At 33.5% G+C, this 22304-nt stretch overlaps 1 protein-coding gene across 4 annotated transcripts in view; it reads right to left on the bottom strand.

Moving 5' to 3' along the window:
• Positions 1-19770, bottom strand: part of LOC140434795 (serine protease inhibitor 88Ea-like) — a 111864-nt gene extending 92094 nt beyond the window's left edge. For 3 of the 4 annotated variants that reach the window (XM_072523313.1, XM_072523310.1, XM_072523312.1), the window contains exon 1: positions 19617-19770. The gene's annotated coding sequence lies outside the window, so the exon portion shown is untranslated. Of the gene's footprint in view, positions 1-16284; positions 16441-19616 lie in introns of those variants that run through there. The other variant, XM_072523311.1, reaches the window with a different exon arrangement.
• Positions 19771-22304: the final 2534 nt, after the last annotated feature.

The raw sequence follows: 22304 nt of genomic DNA, 5'->3' as shown, positions 1-22304 counted from the left end.
GACAAACTTCAACTCAAAACCTTGAATTGAAAATATTTCTTAGCTTGACCACGAGGCCCTGTGCCCTTAGAGTGTCTGAATTATATACATTTACCTTATTAAATATTTGTTTACTGCTAGAATTATTGTCTGTGGTTTATAATATTGCATACTTTTAATTCATAAAACTATCACGTCCGGTTGATATTCCTGACGTTACATAAATGAAATTGACAGAAATTACACAACTTTCCTGCAACAATATGAAGGTGGTGCAATAGTTTTTAGTAAAAATAATGTTACGATCATATTTTAACATTTTTTGCATCAAGGTTGCAAATTTTCACAATTCTTTTATTGATGCCATATTTTTCTACAACTATTGCAATGTTTGGCTAATGACATATGTATATTATTAAAAAAAAATACAAAAATAATGGTGTACGATTATAAGCTGTTCTCACATACTTTTTACGTCGTTCTTAGTTCTTGTCAAATGACGAATATGTAATTTTCCCTGTCTATTAAAATTTATAATCGATACATCGTTACAAAATTTCTATATTTCTGCGTTTCATCTTCTTTCCAATTATACATTGATCAGCTTTTTCTTACCCTTACATTTTATATGTTTCTTTTATTCATTAAATTTTATTATCGTTTTGATGCAAGACGCATTTATTCATTTTCACAATTTACAACGATTTCAGTCTTTTTATGGCATTTATTGTCGATCAATCACCATCTCGTGAGTGGAACTAGAGCCATAATTAAGGCCTGATCTTACCTAGTCTGTTTCGCTAGTCGTGCTTAACACATTACCACATAACACTACCTCGGTGTTAAATTATAGGCTCATATATAATATGGTCTCGGGCAGTAATAATGTAGTTCATCTGGGAAGATCACTTTCATTCGCTCTTGACAAGCGACAATGACAATTATTACATTTGTTTAAAAAAATTCCATGTTTTCGATCGTATGTCAGCAATAAGTATCTCAGCCTGTTTATCAATTTGGTTTCTTTTAAAGGGAAAAGCACGATTGATGCAATCGTGGGTGTACTTAAAGCATTGCGCAATAGAGGGGATGAACATCGCTGCTGTTGTTCGATGTTAGGAATGCATTAAATACGATGCAATGAAACGAGGTAATAAAAGCAATAGAGAAGAGAGAATGTCCTGATTACCTGATGAAAGTGGTGGCGGAGTATCTGTCCGAGAGAAGGATTATGGTGGAAAAAAGCACGATCGTGGTCGTAACGGTTGGGATCCTTCAGGGATCTGTCTTGGGCCTGACTCTATGGAACCTGGCATATGACGGGTTTATGAACTGTGAATGTGAACTGTGAAACTAGGGGGTACAACCCCCTTCGCATTCGCGGATGACCTCGCTGTACTGGTAGCGGTCCAGGATGGGCAAGATCTCAAATACCGTTTTCGGAACGTCGTAAAGAAATTAATAACGCAACATGGACTGAAACTTGCTGCAGAGAAAACGGAAGCCATCATTTTGAAGGGGAAAAGGAACAGGCAAAGTATTGAATTACAATGTGCAGAAGCATGTCTAACACCCAAGAAACACGTACAGTACCTAGTAGTGACATTGCACCAGAATGAAAAATGGCGGGAGCACATACGGGAGGAGGCCCGGAAGGCTGCGAATAGGGCGGCTGAGTTGGGGAGGGTGATGCCGAACATTGGGGGACCCAAATCCGAAAGGAGGAGGGTCTTACACGGTGTCTTACTTTGTGGATCATCACTGGATGTGTTCCGTTGCATGTTTTGGCAGTGGAAAGAAAAAAACTCTATGAGAGAAGAGGCCCAAATCTCACTATGTGCGAGATAGAGGATAAGACAGGAAAGAGAAAGGTCAATTAAAACATGGCAAGAAGAATGGAACAACACGGAGGGTGTGGCACGGAGAACCAAAATGCTGATCCCGAACTTAAGAGATTGGGTGGACAGTGGCCACAGGCGATTGGATTATTTCCTGACGCAGGTGCTCACAGCACACGGGTGTTTTAGGGCCTATCTCTCTAGGTTCGGAAAGGCTGATAGAGATGAATTCCTATACTGTGGACACTCGGACACATACGATGTTAGAGTGCAATAGATGGATAGTAGAAAGGAACAGAAGTGACAGGTGTGAATTTTGTTACAATGAGAGAAATGATTGGAAGAATGATTGAAAATAAAGCAGGTTGGATGAGCGTACACAACTATATCCGTGCAGTGATCAAGAAAAAAGAAGAGGAAGAAAGATAGCTGGACCAACGGAAACGGTAAGAGGGAAAGATGCTGGAGGTTAAAGCTAGAAAAGTGGGTCAGACTTTATAAGTTAGACTGCGTGAGTCAGATTGTGGGGAAGGAGGAAATGCCCGTCTGGGAGTGATGCAGTACTAGAAGCGATGAGGGTCTTCTACGCGCTACCTAGAACGAGACAGAGAACCTCCTTGCTGATTAATGGAGTGTGGATGTGGATGAATGAATAATGAATAAACGAAGGTAGTGCTTCGGAAGTCATGCTGGTCTTACAGTGGCCATTCCACTTCCGGATCGCTGGATGACAGAGGAGGGTCTGGTTTAGCAGGTAGGCGTTCGGCGTGGTCTCGGCGACGAGGGGGCATTTTAAAGTAGGCCTGAAGAACTATCGCCGGGAGTACGAAGAACGAAGAAAGACGAGGGGGGATAAAAAAAAGACTGTTTTTTAATGAGTTGTTCAACGAAACTTGCCTAACTTATTTATGCAATACCCTGAAAGGGACGAAGAAACAAACCTCCTTGAACAGTTTCTTTAAACGATCTGCAGGTGAACATGAGCAAAGCATGACGAAAAATGCGAAAACCAGTGACGGAAATTAAGCGCTTCCGTAAGCATTTCATGTGTTCTTATGTTTTTATAGAATATGTGTTTGTTATTTATAAATAAATGTTTCTTCTTGTAAATACATTTTCTTATTCAAAAACACTTTAAATAACACATAAACAACCGAGTTGGTGTTTTGGGAGTTGGAATGGATTGTTGGCATTTCAATTAATTTAAACGGGGAAATTTACTTTGAGATATGACCAGTTTGACATATGAGCAAGGATACGTAATAAATTAAACTCGTTTGTCGAGGTGCTACTGTATATATATATATATATATATATATATATATATATATATATATATATATATATATATATATATATATATATATATATATATATAAATTACAATTAAAAATATTCAAAAATTTACAATGCTATTTAGAACGACTATTTTCTTTTGAATGCCTATTGAAATATTTGGTATGTTTGTAATACTTAATGATAACTAAAGCCAAAATGCTGTCGATAATACATCGAATATAGAATGCAGTTTGTCAAGCTATAGAAAGATAAAACAATAAACAGTTATAACGGGTTTATAAACGATATACACACTTCTATAAAAGTTCAAGTACCTACACATAATTGACGTTGTTACCGCAATCTTTTTACAGACATTTGATTTTTTCACCCGAGAACCTATAAACGGATATTTCTGTGTACATATATGATTTTTTTGCAGAATTGACGTTGGATTTAAATGCCATTTCTCTTTCAGTTTCCAATAGATCTGCGAAGAAATTTTAAATGTGAGTAAAGTAAAACGTCATTGTGGGCACAACATGAAAAATAATTGAATAAAAACATAATATTATATAAACTTGATAAAAAAATTAGGCATATTTAAAAAATCACACGCGTGATTTTGGAAACGAACAAACGGATTTGTTCCCATAATAGTCAAATAGGTACCTAGTACGGCCTGGACGTTGTCAGACAACTTTTCGAAAATATTATTTTGCGTAATCTCTTCGAGTCTGAAATATTCATTATCTTTGTAATATTTTCGCTTTTGTTCCATAGCAAATATGGTAACAAATACAGTCCATTGTCCGGCGGAAACAATATTGACGTCTACAAAAAACCATAAATCCTCGCAAATTCTTGTGGTTAGCCTATTATAAAAATACCTCTATTTGTATCTAATCGGAGCTATTTATGTTTCAGTTTGACAATCAAGCTTTAATTGTGAGAGAAATTTCTAAAAAAAATTGAAACGCATTTAATTTAATTTTAATTTCTTTTAATCTTCAACGTATATGTAATAATAAAGGTCTGTTCTAAACGGATACGTTGTAATCCCATATACGAAGGTACACTCGTCGAATGCAGATGATATTGGACAAGGGAGTGAATGAGTTTTTATAAATATTGTAACATTCAAATCTATTATCTTTTTTAGTCCTAGATATTTATAGTACGTGTTAGGATACCAACAAAAATTTGTTAGATGAAAATTAGTTACGGATGACATTTACAATAAAATAATGTTCCCATTCAAAATAATATTCACACCGTGAATTATCCTGAATGGCTTAAGCAACAATGTATCGATCTAGAACATTTACAACGACAGCACGACGACCGTAATTTACATAAAAAGCTTAAGGAGACTGCTGGAATATACAGAAAACGAAGACCAACTACCATAGTTAATCAGGATAACCAGATAGTGCTGGGTGAAAAGGAGAAAATTGATATATGGGAAAATTATATCCAGGAGCTCTTCCATGACGAAAGACCCATGAGTGAAGTTTATACAGACGACCAGCTGACTGGCCCTTCAATCACCAAAGAGGAGATAGAAAAGGCAATATTAAATTCAAAAAACAATAAGGCACCTGGACCAGATGAAATCCCGTCAGAAATACTCAAATTACTGGATGAAAGGGGAATTTCAGCACTACACAAAATATTTAACTTAATTTATGAAACCGGCTGCTATCCTCAACAGTGGTTACGCTCTACCTTTATTCCCCTGCCCAAGAAAGTCAATGCAAAAAGATGTGAGGATCACAGACTCATTAGCCTGATGAGTCACACTTTAAAGATATTCTTAAAAATACTACATCAAAGATTATACAAAAAATGTGAATGGGACATCAGTGACTCCCAGTTCGGGTTTAGGCAAGGTTTAGGAACACGAGGACCAATAGTAGCAACACAGGTGCTGGTCCAAAATTGTTACGATCAGAAGAAGGATGTATTCCTATGCTTTTTGGATTACCAAAAAGCGTTTGATCGTGTCCAACACCACAAGTTAATGCAGATCCTCAAGAAAGTTGATATAGACCAAAAAGACATAAGATGCATTGAAAACTTGTACTGGCATCAAACGGCACAGTTAAAAATAGACAATTCTATATCCAAACCCATACATATAAGAAGGGGCGTTCGACAGGGATGTGTGCTTTCCCCTCTTTTATTTAACATTTATTCGGAAGCCATATTTCAAGAGTCTCTGGAGGATGCAAAGATGGGAATCAAAGTGAATGGAGTACTGATCAACAACATACGATATGCTGATGATGGTGTCTTAATTTGTGACAACATAGTCGATCTTCAACAACTTGTCACTATAATCGGAGAATACAGTAAGCGAATGGGATTAGAGATTAATACCAAAAAAACCAAATTTATGATCATCTCCAGAAACTTGGATGCACTTGAAAACTCCACCATAACACTGAATACTAAGTCCATTGAAAGAGTGAGTAAATTTAAATACCTGGGATCGTGGCTTTTTGAAGACTGGGCATCGGACAGGGAAGTAAAATGTCGCATTGAGCAAGCTCGACAAGCTTTCGTAAAATTCAAGAAGGTACTGACTTGTTCAGAGTTCGATCTTCAACTGAGACTAAGGTTTACTAAGTGCTACGTGTGGTCAGTGCTGCTATATGGCGTAGAGGGCTGGACACTCAAAACGAGGGATATAAACAGATTAGAAGCTTTCGAAATGTGGCTCTATCGCCGTATCCTAAAAATACCATGGACAGCGAAAATCACAAATATAGATGTCCTTAAAAGAATAAACCAAGAACGCCAAATTTTCGAAACCATCAAGAAAAGGAAAACGGCGTATCTAGGTCACATCATGCGAAATGAAAAATACCAGTTCCTCCAACTTATAATCGAGGGTAAAATTGAAGGCAAGAGAGGAATGGGACGCAAGAAAATGTCCTGGCTCCGAAACATAAGGCAATGGACAGGGATTAACAACATACAATCTCTGATACATATTGCAAGAAATAGAGAATTAATGGAAAATGTGATCGCTAACATCCATTAGTGGATTTGCATCTAAAGAAGAAGAAGAATTATCCTGATCTATACTATACATATAAATGTGCGACCGTTACTATAATAGTAACTGACGAGAGTATACATGTTGTCTAGGTCACAATGCCTCAATAGAAAATATAATATCCGGCTAAACTGCCTCAACAGGAGTTTAACATTAAAATGTTTTCAGAATTTCTAACTGACCCCAATTCTACCCTATAAAATAAAAATTATTTATAAATAATCCAATATCACTTATAGACAAGCTTTGAATATTTTCAGAGATTGTTAACTAAAATTCAGATTTTTAGTAAGATTTGATCCTTTTGAGCAGTGTATTTGATTGGTCTGACATCATATTCTATTTATTATGAGACAAATAATAAAATAAACAAGCAAACAACCATTAATTACATATGTTAATTCATAAATTGTAATAATTATTAAGGTCTAAGTTTTGATATTATTTTAATTCCTGCATTTTATAAAGAATATATAAATAATAGTTTTTACATAAAATAGGATTGTTGTTATTACTTTTATTATTATTAAGGAATAAAACAAACGACTTAACTCAACAATATATTAAAGAAAGAATTGTAACCAAGTTAAAATATAACTGGGCATCATCAGAGGCAGCAAAACATTTTAACATAAGCAGAACCACAGTTTTTCTATAAATAAAAAATGGAGGGAACAAGAAACTCTCGAAAGAAAGCGACGGTCTGAAAGACCAAAACAATACTAAATTTATGTACGTAAAAACAAAATGAATATTTTGTAATATCTCTATCAGCATTGATAACAGCTTGTAGTCTTCGGCCCATCTGCGTGAAAGGAACTATGGAATTATCTTTTTCAGAGAGCTCTTCCCAAACCTGTTGTATACTCTGTCACAGCTCTTCAGCATTTTGAGGTATAAAATTACGCCGATACAACCGTTTTATAATAACCCCCCAACCCATCTCGATTGGGTTTAAATCTGGACTCTAGCTGGGCCATGGTCAGGTTTCGATGTTGTTATTCTGGAGCCACTGGTTTATTATATTTGCAGTGTGAACAGGACAATTATCTTATTGGAGAATAAAATTATTTTCCTGATACAACTGTTCTACAATGGGAAACATGGTGTTTTCTAGAATATTCAGATAAGTCTGCACAACAAATCTGACATCAATACGCCATACCATTCCCAGTCCCCTAGATGAAATCCATTTCCATACATTGGCGATAAAATGACCAGCTGCTCGATAACTATCAACAAGGATTAAATCTATTATTATCTGGTCTATACACCCCAATTTTGCCCTTTTTAGAAGATTGAAAAATTTTCTCATCTGTAAATATTACCCTGTCCTGAAAAACTTGATTTTGTAGCTGATGGTTTAAGGCAAATATAAGTCTTGATTGCTTCTGTTGTGGTGTAAGAGCTTGTTTTTTGCTGCAGTTCAGTATCTAAGACACGATGCTTTAATTCTGTGCCAAGTTTTTGTCTTTCCTCCCGTAAACTGTGACATAATTCTTGCAGTTTTCGCATCTTCAAAAGGATTCTCTTCTAATCTCTCCAAAAGCGTACGATCTTCATGAGCGGTAGATATTTTTGGTCTTCCAGAACCTTGCTTTCTTTCGAGAGTTTCTTGTTTTCTCCATCTTTTATTAATAATAAAAACTGTTGTTCTGCTTACGTTAAAATGGTTCGCTACGGCAGAGAGTGACCAATTATCTTCTAATTTCGTTACAATTCTTGCTTTTAGTTCTTTGTTAGAATGTGAAGCCATTTTTTGAGGTTAAACAGAATAAGTTATTTGACAAATTTTAAGACTTGGCAGTGACAGTGACAGTATGTAAATAATAAGTATTTATCCTTCAAAATACACTGCTCAATTTTCTATAAAACACGTTTTAAGAGTCGTATCAGTTTTTATAGAAACCAGCTCTATCTTTTATCTGAATGGTTTTAAAATAATCCTCCTTTTATGTACCATCTCTATTGAGGTTGGCGACCAGTATGGCAAAGTTTGTCTTTTCGTTCAATTTCTCCCTTAACAATTATTAGTTGTCGCTATTACTCGCTACAAGTGCGCCACAAGTACTCCTTGTGGCGCATTATATGCCCGAGATATGAGGTCTTCCTAACTTTACCGATCTTTAACAAATGAGGGCGAGTATTCATCCTCGTCAACACTTCTACGATGATTGTTCTTGTGGTCCAAGTTATTCGCAAAATTCTTCTGTATGCATTTCAAATACGTTTTCTTGTATAAAAAATTTGTTGATTTCGACTTGTTTGAGTGTCCATGTTTCGCAACTATTTTATGGTAATAATTTTCAACGCCATGCTGGTTTTTTTCTTCTGTGAGCCTATTTATTAGTAGTATCCGAAGCTGTTCTTTATTTTCTGTTATGATCACCGTATCATCTGCATACCTTATATTGTTTATCACAATACCATTGATTATTGATTCCTCCGGACGTTTTTCTAGCGTCCGTAGCGACGCTACGGACGCAGGACGTCTGCAAGAATTGCAGACACAACACATCCCTGACCTCTTTCAATGTGTACTAATTTAGTTTTACCACTTTTTGTTCAAATTAAGCTTCTGTGATTGTAATACGATTGCAATTACAAATGATATTGATATCACGTCCGTTTAACCCCATCTGTTGAAAAATTTCTATTAATTTTTGATGCGTGATTCGATCAAAAGCTTTTTTGTAATTAACAAAGCAGGTGTACAGATTTATTTTCACTTCCAGATATCTCTCAACGATTAATGCTAGTACCAGCATTGCATTTCTTGTTCTCGTACTCTTTCTTGTGAGCGACAGATAGATATTCATCGTATTTGTTGTAAATTTTCAGCAACTGATACTCGAAGGGAAAATAGAGGGTAGGAGAGGTCTCGGACGTAAAAAAATGTCATGGCTGCGCAATATTCGACAATGGACAGGAATCCACAGCTATGAAATGCTTCGCAATGCTGCTAAAAACAGAATTATTTAATCCTGACTATTTAACATCTCACCTGACAAGACGATGTACGGTGGACGCCTACGCAGAAATGCATGGCACCTTAAGAAGAAGAAGTTGTAAATTTTTGCAGCGTGACTAATCAGATATATTGTTCTGTGATGATTACATATGATTTTGTGGTTGTGAGCTAGTCTACGATTAATGAAGCGTGCCAACTATTTGGTTGCAGCAAGAAATAAGTTTTTACAGTGTTCAGCCACCATTCGGTCTTCATCGGGTGCCTCCTGTGCTTCAGTTTCAGTTATGGCCAGTGTTACCTCAGAGGGAACAACTATAAAGTCGTAGTCTATATCAGCTTGAGGAATTTGTTTTGGTCTATCATCCTCAACTAAATCTATCATGTATCTTTTCCAAATTTGCTTTTGTTTATCAGTAAAAATAATAAATTCTCAAGTTTCTTGATCTTGGAGTGATTAAAATGTTATATAATGTGCTAAATTCACACCCACACAATACCTAATTGATAAGTAAATTGTTAACTTGCTTATAAATAATTCTTTTAAAAAAACCGTCACCATTTGGTTCGTTTCTTGATTTCAAAATTATGTAGTTTTTCAAACGAATGTGACTTCTTTACATCATGTATTATCATTGCAACAGTTCCTCAGTATTAACTTTTCGGATTAGTACATTGGTAGAAGATGCCTTAGATCCTAAAACGGAGCTTCATAAGTCCATTTTTCTATGGAAACTGGTTGCAATCTAAAATGTACCAGATGCAGCCTACTACTTCAAATAATTTGGGCAAATATATTAATTATTGCAAGAAATTTAATGAACGTAAATTAATTTTGCTCACTTTCTATCTATCTAATTAGCCTTCTTCGGTCCATCTTTGGACATAGGCCTCCCCAATCCTTTTCCATTTTTCTCTGTCTGTAGCTACAGTCATCCACATAGATCCCACGTGCTTCTTGATATCATCTGCCCATCTCATTTGGGGCCTTCCTATGTTTCGTTTATATTCCCACTGTCTCCAACTTATAAGAATTTTGTTCCATCGGTCTTCTTTTTGTCTTATATTGTGCCCGGCAAATCTCCATTTCAATTTTGCAACTTCTTGTCTAACATCCCTCACTTTTGTTTTCTCTTTATCCACTCGTTTCTCTTTTTATCCATTAGTCTTATGTGCAACATTTGTCTTTCCATTGCTCTTTATATTTTTACGATTTTGTCCATGTTTGCTTTTGTAAATGTCCAAGTTTGTGAACCATAAGTGAAAACAGGGAGTACGCATTGATTGTATACTTTGGTCTTAAGATGCTGTGGATATCTTTTGTTTTTAAGAATGTAGCTTAGTTTGCCAAATGCCGCCCATGCCAGTCTAACTCGTCTTTTTATCTCTGCTGTTTGGTTCTCTTTGTTAAGTTTTATAATTTGACCCAGATATATATAATCCTGAACTTGTTCTATTTCATCTTGTTCGATTCTCATTGTGATGTCTTCATCTGTATTTGTTATGAATTTGGTTTTGCTGTAATTCATATTAAGTCCTATCTTTCCAGCTTCTACGTCCAGTTCTTTCATCATTTCCAATAATTCTCCTTGTTTAACGGTTATCAATGCGATGTGATCAGCGTACCTTAGATGGTTCAAGCGATGTCCACAAATTTTTATACCTTTTTCTTCCCATTCTAATCTTTTAAAAATATCTTCCAGAGCCCGATTGAAAAGTTTCGGTGATATTATGTCACCCTGTCTCAGGCATCTATTTATTTGTATTGATTTTGTTCCTTCATATACTTTAATTGTTGATTTGGCTTTCTTATATATATTGGCTATTCGTTCCGTATATCTGTAGTCAATTCTGCTGTTAATCAAAGAACTTTTCATTGCCCAATGTTCGACACTGTCGAAAGCCTTTTCGAAATCTATGAACGCTATATATAGAGGAATGTGATATTCATTTGCTCGTTCTATAAGTATTTTCATACTTAGTAAATGGTCACTTGTGCTGAATCCCTTTCTAAAACTAGCTTGTTCTTTCGACTGGTATCCGTCGAATTTTGTCGTCAATCTATTGGTTCAAATTTGTGTTAGGAGTTTATACATTACATTGAGGAGTGTTATAGGACGGTAGTTTCTTATATTTGCTTTATCCCCTTTCTTGTGTAGGATAATGGTTACGGATTCCTTCCAGTTGTTTGGGATTCTTTTTTCTTTTTGCTCACTTTAAACATTTGATAAAGAGAATTTTTATTCTTAACTTTACATTCTAGTATCGAATGGTCTAAATGTTGGAAATTGTCACAATATTGGATATACAATTGAACGACATTTCAAATAAGAGGTCATGTGACTATCATTATCATTCAAAAATTTTGACATGAGTATTGACGAGAGAAGGTGACTGACACAGATTAGGTTAGGTTTTATCAAGAATCAAGAAACCATATGAGCCTTATTTTTCACGTAAAAAACGTATGAACGTGTGTTTTATAAATAATTTTCCTCGTTATCTTTTAAAAAATGGGCGTTATATGGACGATAAGTGATAAATTATTAGAGCCATACTTAGTCTATACTATTTTTAACGTACAATTTTACTTAAAGAGTGTTGAAATTATTTAATTTAAGAATTGTAATAATAGAAAACCAGTATTCAAATATCAACAACAATCTTAATTTCGAAAATAAAAATAGATAATTTCCACCTATTGTCAAATCCGTAATCGTAATGTATTTATATTCTGTTTGCATAGGTTTGTGGCTTTTTTACATTTGGGGCTGGTAATTTATGTTCAAATAATATTTAAAAAATGTTTCAAAATTCAGAATACAACTTCAATTGATATGCCAATTACATATAGGACAAAAAACAAAAGACTTTATCTGTTTTGAAATAGTAAAAAGATTACTGATTTTGTATAATTTATGTTTATGCTTTTAACTTTGTATATCAAGCTGGTGCTGGTTCAAAAGCGTAGATATGTCGATCATCCTGTGTACATGTGCTTTATAAACTTTGAGAAAGCATTCGATAAAGTTAGACATGGAAAACTGGGCGAGTAGAAATTCTTGTGCGAGTAGAAATAGACGACAAAAACTTAAGACTTATACAGAATCTCTATTATCATCAGCAAGCAAATGTAACATTTGCCTTAGAAACTTCTGAATCAATTGAAATTCTCCGTTAGGTTCGACAGGAGTGCATCTTGCCACCTCTGCTTTTTAATCTGTATTTTGAGCATATTTTTAAAGAAGCACTTGCCAGGATTGATGTCGGTATCACGGTTAACGGAATTAAGATCAGTGATCTGAGATATGCGGGTGACACTGTGTTGCCTGCAAGTTCTGCGGAAGAATTACAGTTCTTAATTGACAGTGTTACTGAAGAATGCAAAAAATATGGCTTAAAACTGAATACTTTAAAAAATAAATATATGGTGGTCAGCAAAACACCATTAAATGACTACATAATATAGTACAGCATTTGGTACTGAAATAGAAAAAACTGAGCACAATACCTATCTCGGTTCAAATAGAAATATTAATTTCAATATGGGCAATGAGATAAATATCCGCATTGAACAGGCTAGAGCTGTATTTTTTCGAATGAAAAAAGTATTATGTGAACAGAATATCAATAATAACCTGAAAATAAGACTCGTCAAATGTTACATCTTCTCGACATTATTGTATGGAGTTAAAAGATGGACGCTCACTAATTCGCTATTAAATAAACTTCTAGCTTTGCAGAGTCACAAATAAAGAGGTATTATAATACGAAAATTAAAGTATTTTCAAGATGAAGAAGAACATCATGTCGTCGTAACCTACGTAAGTAGTTTAATCAGTTTTCGTAGACTCTTTTCTTTTCAAAGCTGTGGTCAATATGATAGCCAATATGATAACCAACGTTCAATCATGAATATGGTATGTAAAGAACAAAAACATGATTATATCAGGATAGTCTGCTATCTCTTGGGCCTACGGTATACAATTAAGGTGACAGTGCCAGTACTTCGCTTCAACCGCCTATATTACTCCTGGTTTTACCCAAGGTACTCATTTTATTCAGGCTGAATCGACCTGGAGTCTACAGATATTTAAAAATATCTAGATATTTTCGCCGCAGCTGGGAATCAGATATAGAAGTCAGATACTCTACCTTCTGAGGACTAACGCTACGGTAGGTTTACGAAACAGAATTTGGATGGTCGAGAGGTACAAATGAATATTAGACTACAAGCCCATGGGACATTTTTTTGGGTTATTTGACCCTCCATAAATCACATATAAATAAGTTTTCCGAAAATAAAAAAATTTCCCTGCTCCTGGTACCAATATTTTTGTACAACATTGGGTCAAAGGTCATTATTTTTATATTACCTACCTAAGTTATAAATGCCATACAAAAATGTTTGTCCTAAAAAAACTTACTTGTAATTATATATTGTATATTGTATATATTGTATATAATTATTATATATTATATATTGTTTTATATGTGATTGTGTATATGTGATTGTAGACTATATGTTTACAATGTATGTAAGGAACTAACGACAGATGAAACAATTACGACAAGAACTTTTGAGTTGCTAGACCAATAAAAATACTATATGAAAAAGAAATGGAGGCAAACCAAGAAGAATGTAGTATTAACTAATTATGAAAGATGTTGGAGACAGAAAGATAAAGAATTGAAATATATGTCATAGACAGAGAACAAAAGAAAAATCATAGCCACAGAATTCCATGACCGGAAAAGACCTGTATCCATATACAGTAAAACTTTTGTTAATGGACACCTCTCCACAACGGAAACATCTGCTGAACGGACAGTTTTTAGGTCACCGAACATTTTATATGTGGGTAAATTGGAAGAAACCTGCGAACAACGACTCCGGACCAAATCTACCTTCAGTTTTCATAAGAAATTATTGTAATTTTACCTGCCAACAACGGACAGTCAGGTAAAGGCGATTAAAAGATTAAAATTGCGGCTCCGGAAATCTAAATATGTACATAACTTATTGTATCTATAAAACGAATTATATAAGTAGGTACTTATGACCATAAAACTAGAATAATTATAGTATTCGAGTTTTGGCTGAAAAGTTTCAAATAAGAAAAACTCAAGTTAGTGACATTTAAAAAAAAAGGTCGATTTAAAAAAGTTGTATAGTCAAAGTGGAAATATTCAACAAAAAAAGAGGATTAAAATTTAAGGTGTTGCTATCGATACTTTAATGTACATTTGATTTGGTAAAGTGAGAAGTAAGAACATTCTATTATCCGGACCGATAATAAAATAAAGAGCTTTAGGGATGGCGAAAGAACTTAATTTAAATTTTAAAGATTCCAATGGTTGGCTTGACAAGTTTTGCTTTAGACACAACTTTACATTTATAGCAATTTCTAGAGCAGCTGCAAAGGTTACCTTAACGAAGTTTCGGAGTGGCAAAGAAAACTGTCAAATTTATTAGGTGGCTATGTACCTCAAGATATTTATAACGCTGATGAGACTGGTCTGTATTATCGAGCCTTACTAAGTAAAACTTTTACATTTCGTAATGAAAAGTGCAGTGGGATTAAATATGCTAAGAAAAGGCTAACCATATTGGTAAAAGTAAAAATCCTCCATATTTTAAAAATTTTCGTCTGATAAACTCCAAGTCGACTGGTAGTACAACAAGAAGGCCTGGATGACCAGATATATCATGCAAAGTTGACAGAAAAATGCAACGTCAAAAAAGAAAAATTCTCTTATTTCTAGACAACGCAATATCTCATCCGGATATTCAGTTATCTATAATTATCGATAATATTTTTGCCACCTAATACCACAGCACATTGTCAACCGTTGGACAAAAGAATAATTAAAAACTTTAAATCCCTGTATAGCAAGTTTTTGATAAGAAGAATGTTATCTTCTATAGAATGTTTACTATGTTTACTATTTAATATGAGCTGGAGAAGTCCATAACAATTGCTCACGCCTTAGTTTGGATTGTAGCAGCATGGAGAGACGTTTCAACCAAAATAATTGAAAATGTTTCATTAGGCGAGGTTTTTTTTAAACGATAGTAATGCGAAAAAATTGTGAAAAATCTGGAGCTACCAGACCTGGAAGATAATTTGCAATTGTCAACCTTTTGCTAAAGTCAAAAAGTTGAAAATTTTTTGAACTACCTAGATATTGATGTTGCCCTATTGACGGAAAATCCTGAAGTAAACTTAGCTAGTTGTGTTGGTAATTTTAAAGAAAACGAACAGGTGTCCAATAAACTTACTACAACTGTAAGTAATTTAAATAATGTTTATCCAAAATTAAGAGAGTTATAATTATTTGTTATATTTGTTATATATAAAGGTGATGTAACAGTAAGTCCAAACATATCTGATGTCATTCTAAATGTTGAGTCTGAACTTGTGAAAAATAATGTTCAAAACAAAAAACAAACTAAAATTAATGATTTTTTTAAGAAGTAATACCTACCTTTTTTACGTCAGTATTTTATTTGTTTTATTTGTGTACTCGTATATGCTTATGCAAATATGTACGAAAATGTATAATTAGAAATAAAGCAAATCTAAACCTCTTTTTTATTTCAACTGATTAAGCGATAACTCTACACAACGGACAATTATTTTTCCCCCGTTGGTGTCCGTTTTGGAGAAGTATCACTGTATTATAAAGATTTATATCCATATTTTATAAAGATTTATTTATCAATATATTTTGCAACGTTTTGTATATAGTAAAGTATTTATTATAACATACAAATGTAAGATACATTTATAACATTTATACATCGCATTTTTTCTAAATAAGCAAATACCACGTCAGTCAGTAAGGTAAAATTAAATACCATCTAAACTTATTGGTTTTATATAATCTGTAAAATTTGTATATTTTTTTCTTATACTAAACTATAAACTGCAATATACAACAAATGAATTTATTCTAAAACCGTGTATTTACGTTTTTTTGTTGTCAACCTTGTAACCAGTCATCTTATTTTTCAATTTATACTTATTCATTCATCCTTAACAGTGAATTGGCTTTCATGAATTTAGAATTTTAGACCAATAAAAAAAGTAACAGTTCAACATTCAAACCTCAAAACCCATAAAAGATAAACAATAAATTATATAAGTACTAACCTATTTACTTCTTGTCTAAATAATACTATAGAATCACAATATACCAGAACACTTTTTTCCTCATCTACCTAACACCTCATACCTTTAACCTCTGCGGTGTAACTAACGTTACTGTAATTGATGATGAATAGTTATGACAACCTCGTTTTAGGCTTCGCCACAGTTTAATACTTCGCCTCTTCAAGGTATGGCTGCCCCCCTTTTTTATTGCGAGACGTCTGTATAGGGGGATGTAGAGTAAGTTGTTTGGGGCTGGAAGATGTGGGAGAAGCTAGGTTTTTGGTTTTGTTTGTTTGCTCGCAGTTTAGTTTAGATGATATTTCACTGTTATGTTTTGTATGATGTTTGTATTTTATATACATGTATTTTTTTGGTTTTTATTTTTATATTATAGTTTATATGTTTACTTATTAGGAGAATGCCAAGTTACTTAACCATTTAGTTTTATTTCACGTAGTTACTAACTAGCGGACCAACTCGACATCGAGGTTTGATGTAAGTTTTGCTGATATTTAAGAGGGGCGGAGTCTAACGATCCATCGTTTCCGTCGCCTAGTGTAAATGTTCCAAAAATCCTAAAAATAAACTGTATCGACGCCAATTTTTTTAAATTGAAAATCGATACAGCAGTTTTTTAGGATTTTCAGGAATATTTACATTAGGAAACGGAAACAATATGATTGTTAGACTCCGCCCCTCTTAAATAAAAAACGGAAGTAAAACCCGAAGTAACTTTTTTTTGCATATTTTAGATTGTAAAATGCCACGTTTAAGAAAAAGAAGTCGGTTTGAGAACTCTAACTAACTAACTAACTAAATTTATATTTAAATATCATTTAAATTTAAAAAATACAGAAAACAGTATGATTCTCCGCGCTAGAGATTATATAGGCTGGGATATCTTACCGGAAGTAAATACTTCCGGTTTCATAATTCTGAATTCAATCAGTAAGTATAAGAAAAAAGTAGACGCGGGCATATTTTAAAAATACATTGAAAATTAGGACTTTAAATTTTGAAGAATGAAACCTGTAAAATCCCTATACTTTACCATAGGAAAAATTCATTTTATGGCCGCCATTTTTAAACCGGTTCGAATTTTTTAAATTTTAAATCTTAGGGGGAATCTACTCAAAAATCTGTTTAATTTTTCAAAAAAATTATTCTCCTATCTATCACCGTTTAGAAGGAGTATTGCGCACAAGAAAAGGGCTTAGCCTTTTAGTATATAAGATTATAGTTCTAGTTCTAAGTATTATTAGGAACTGCTCTTTTTAGCATTTTTGCCAAGTGCAGGCTGGTGCCTACGATATTTTATTTGAGTGGTTTCGAGAATGTTTCAGTACTTATTAGGAAGTTCGTTGCCTGCTATGTTTAAAAGTTTAGCAGGCGGGAATGGTGGCAGGTTTGTTTGAGAACCACCTTTGCTGTGGTGTTAGAGCCATTTATGGTAGAGAGAACGTATCTCTTACTGATGTTCAGTATCCTATCATGGATGGAATCGATGTTTGTTATTTGGTGGATTAGCGCTGACGGGCAGTCGTGAGTTTTACCAATGATTCTTCCTAAACAAAGGTAAAACGCTTAAAGGCTTAAAAGGCTTAAAACTGAGCTTAAACTGAGGTACTCGTGCGAGAGACGTGAATGATGTGGAATGTTGATTTTCTACTTTGGCTCGTATAGTCCGAGCGGTTAGATAGGATTGTATTTTTCTTAGAAATGGAATGGGCATGGCGGCTTAGTAAAGTGTTTTGATAAGTCCAGCATGCCAGACCTGATCGAATATAGATATAAGTGATATATAAGAAAAAATATGCTCTAACTCTACCACAGAGAATTCTCTGTGGTAGAGTTAGAATATATATTTGTTATATTAAGTAAATGAAATAGCTAGGTTTGAAGCTTCTTGTAGAAGTCTTTTAATTTTACTTAAAAGAGATTACTTAACTATGGGAGATTATGGATGATATAGTCTTGGAATAGTCCCCAATTGGTCTTTTTGTAGTAATCGCTTCTATAGAAGAATGGAGTGTATTGTTTAGAACTCCTTAAGTCAGTTTTGACTAGAAGGGGAAGGTAGTCTGACGTTATTGAGTCACCTATGGTACAGCTATCATCGAATTTGTCCATAATGTTTTCAGTGTGCTTTCAGTGCACAGGATGTGATTATTGATAGACATACCACTGTGGTCAAGGAACGTGACTTTCGTGTTGGAGATTTTTCGATAGGCAGATCTAGAAGGAGATCTGAGAGGTGTCTGCCCATTAGAATGGCTCTGTTGAGAATGGAATAGTACTCAATCAGAGGTTTCAGAATGGGTCGTTTAGATATATGTAGTAAGCAATTGCAGTGGTGAGGGTATTTCTGTAGAGCAGGTCTACTGCGAGTTAGTGAATGTTGGGGAATTCGATACGTGGAGGAAGCGTGTGAGATGTTATAGAAATGAGAGGTTTGGTTTTCAGGGTTGTGATACGTGGTGTATCCGGTAAAATTTGGGAAAGTTTTTGATAATGTATTCATGAGGGGAAGGATTTGTACATTGTACTTTTGTAGTAAGTGCTGGGTCAAATGACCCATTAAAAATCTTCCACGGCCTTGTAGGCTATATGTATACAATGTATGTAAGGAACTAACGAAGGATGAAACAATTACGACAAGAACTTTTAATTTGTTAGACCAATAAAAATACTATATGAAAAAGAAATGGGGGTAAACCAAGAAGAATGTATTATTAACAAATTATGAAAGATGTTAAAGACAGAAAAATAAAGAATTGAAATATATGTCATTGACAGAAAGACAGACTTGTATCAAATTATATTATAAAGATTTATATCCATATATTATAAAGATTTATTTAACATTATATTTTGTAACGTTTTATATAAATATAGTAAAATATTTATTATAACTTACAGAGTATTGAAATTTTACGAGTTATACAAAGCATTTTTCCAAAAGAATCAAATACCACAACAACCAGTTTTTAAGAATTTTTTTAAGTCATTATTTAAAATTAAATACCATCTAATCTTACATAATATATATTAGTTTTATATATGTAAAATTTGTATATTTTTTTTATGTTAAACCATAAACTGCATTATACAACAAATTAATTGATTCTAAAATCGTGTATTTATGTTTTTTTGTTGTCAACCTTGTATCCAGTCATATTATTTTTCAATTTATACTTATTCATTCATTCTTAACAGTGAATTGGTTTACATGAATTAATAATTTTAGAAAAATAAGTATAAAAAATAACAGGTCAATATTCAAACCTCATAACTCATAAAAGATTAAACATTAAATTATATTATGTACTAACCTATTTACTTCTTGTCTAAATAATACTACAGAAACACAATACGAGAACACTTTTTCCAACTATCTACCTAACACTTCATACCTTTAACCTCTGCGGTGTGACTAACGTTACTGAAATTGAACCAAACAGGTTTAAGTACTACTATTCGTCGATTCACTTTGAGGCGACGAATCACAACAATGTGTGTATAGTACTATTTAAATTTTTAAATCTATAGTCAATTTAAAATGAGGTGTATAGTCCAAGAAATTATTTTATTTTTAGTTTGTAGGAATACACATAAATACAGAAGATATCAATCAATTTAATTAAATTGTATAATTAACATTGTACACAAAACGATAAGCAAAGTAAATGAATATAGGTACTTAATAAAGATGAGGCTTTGTAGGAGGAAGGATTAGGCAACACCTTAATACTTCTAAAATCCAGACTGATTTTGGGATTTGTTGAATTTTCTTCTAGTACGTCTTTAACGATTCATGGAAAACACAATCGGGGAAAAACTGGAACTTAACACATACAGATCAAAATTACGTAGACAAATCAGTAAGAAAAAACAAGGATAAAAGTAAAATGTAACGTGGAATGTAACAAACATGTGGGAAGCGTCTGAAAAATATAAGATATCGCTCAGTAGATTAAAAATGCGTATAAGATGTTCTAATAATTCAGAAAATAATGTGGAAAATAATAGAAAAAATAGGAAAGAAAAATTTAAGACTACTATAAAGGAGAAGATAAAAAATGAAAAAATGTAACAGCGTGCATGATCGGCAGTAAACAATGTAGAATTATGGATTTTAGAGCAATCAGTAGAATAATTCCATATATCAAAACGTATAAAAAGCAAATTAATCTATTAATAATAAATATTTACATCCAGATAAAGACGCAACTTACACAGATAACTCATTAGTTTTATTAACATCTCGAAGAAACCTGTGTAAACATACCAACAACTTCATAGGCCGCCCAAAACTTTGACATAAAATAGAAGATAAAATAACATGCTGTTTTCAAATCAACGAGCGTGCAATCAGATACACACAATAAACGTATATGGAATCATCTGATATTTTTTATTATTTAAGGTGAATTTTAAAAAAGACCAACATACGAAGTCAAACAATCTTTTTTATTTTAAAGCTATTTGATCACCAATAGATAAAAATTAAAGAAAACAATAAATTCTTGAAATAACAAATTGAAACTATTTATTTTAAAGTTAATAGTATAAAAAGTTTCAATGTAAAACGAATAATGTTTAAATTGTTTTTATTTATTTATGTTTATTTGGTAGTCAGTGTTGCCACCCCTAGCCATTATTCAAGCTTGAATTCGAGTGAGCATGCTCCTTAACAAATTGTCAACATTTTGTTGTGGTAGTTTGTAGCATTCTATAAGAGTAGCTTGTAGTAGCTGTGCGGTGTTTTGTGAATTATCTCAGCAAGCTCTAATTGTTCTCATATATCTTCTGCTTCAAGGAAGTACGTAGTTACTCTGCTGGTATGTAGAGGTGCATTATCATGCATGAAAATGAAATTTTCTCCTATTGAGTCTAACTAGGTTTAGAACCAAATCAACACCCCTGCGAGTTGTTAAAGTTGGTTGAATGGAAATTAAAGGAATTTTTTCATCGATCATAATGCCTCCCCAGAACATGGCACTTCCTCCTTTATATCTCTAAACAGATCTGGAAGTTTCCGTTTTTGCTTGTCTTTCTCGTCCTGATTTTACACAAATCCTGGTTTCGTCTGAAAAGAGTACATTTTGGTATTAAAGACACCAGTTTAGGCAATACATTTTTTGTGTTGCCTAGATAACTCGGGAACCTGTAGCTGTCTACTGCTTTTTAGTCTTGGGCACGTAGTATTTTTCTTATCGTTTTAACTGAAGCACACCTATAGCTTCCAAAAGTTGTCTTTTGAGCTGCGGGTGAGGAATTGTTGGATCTCTTTTAGATAATTGGACAATGAAACGATAGTGGCAAGCCGTTGTTACTTTTGGGCTACTTTGTCTTGGTGTTACGCCTACCACTGCAGCTATGTACCTCAGAGACATTCCTTGCTCCACAAGACCAATATTATTTTCCCTTTGCTTATCCGTTAACCCAAAATAAGGCATATTTTCGTGTTTCAACGCATAAGTTAAATTTTCCAATTTAAAACTACAGCAAATATTCTATAACGTATCGAGCTGTGGTATCTGATTGTTTAATCGGTGTGTTAATTTTCAATAAATACCTTTATTCTTAACAACAATAACAAGATCATTCAAAAGAAATAAATATTGGTTTAAAATACATGGTGATTACATTTGTTTGGTTGTGTGTAGATAATATACTAGTTGTCGATAATACAAAAAGTAATACACGATGTCGGGTCTTATAGGAGAACAACCGCTGATACCACATATTTTTCATACCACTAAAACTAAAGCTGAAAATTATAAAAACATTAGTTCAATAAAATAATATAAAAATTAAAAAGTTAAAAATACAGGGGTAGAAGATCCAACTAGAAAGCTAGAAACACTTGAAAAGAAAGACAGAAAAAGATTGCAATTAAATCAAAACTGCCATAATAGGACTAACAGAAAAAGGCAGGGGCAAGATTGTCGAAAACAGAAAGAATAATATGGATAAAATCAGGAATAGAAAAAAAAAAGATTAAATAAATATACAAG

This window comes from Diabrotica undecimpunctata, chromosome 2, assembly GCF_040954645.1.
Source record: "Diabrotica undecimpunctata isolate CICGRU chromosome 2, icDiaUnde3, whole genome shotgun sequence".
In the NCBI taxonomy this organism is placed as follows: Eukaryota; Metazoa; Arthropoda; class Insecta; order Coleoptera; family Chrysomelidae; genus Diabrotica; species Diabrotica undecimpunctata.
This window is presented reverse-complemented; position numbering and strand designations above follow the sequence as displayed.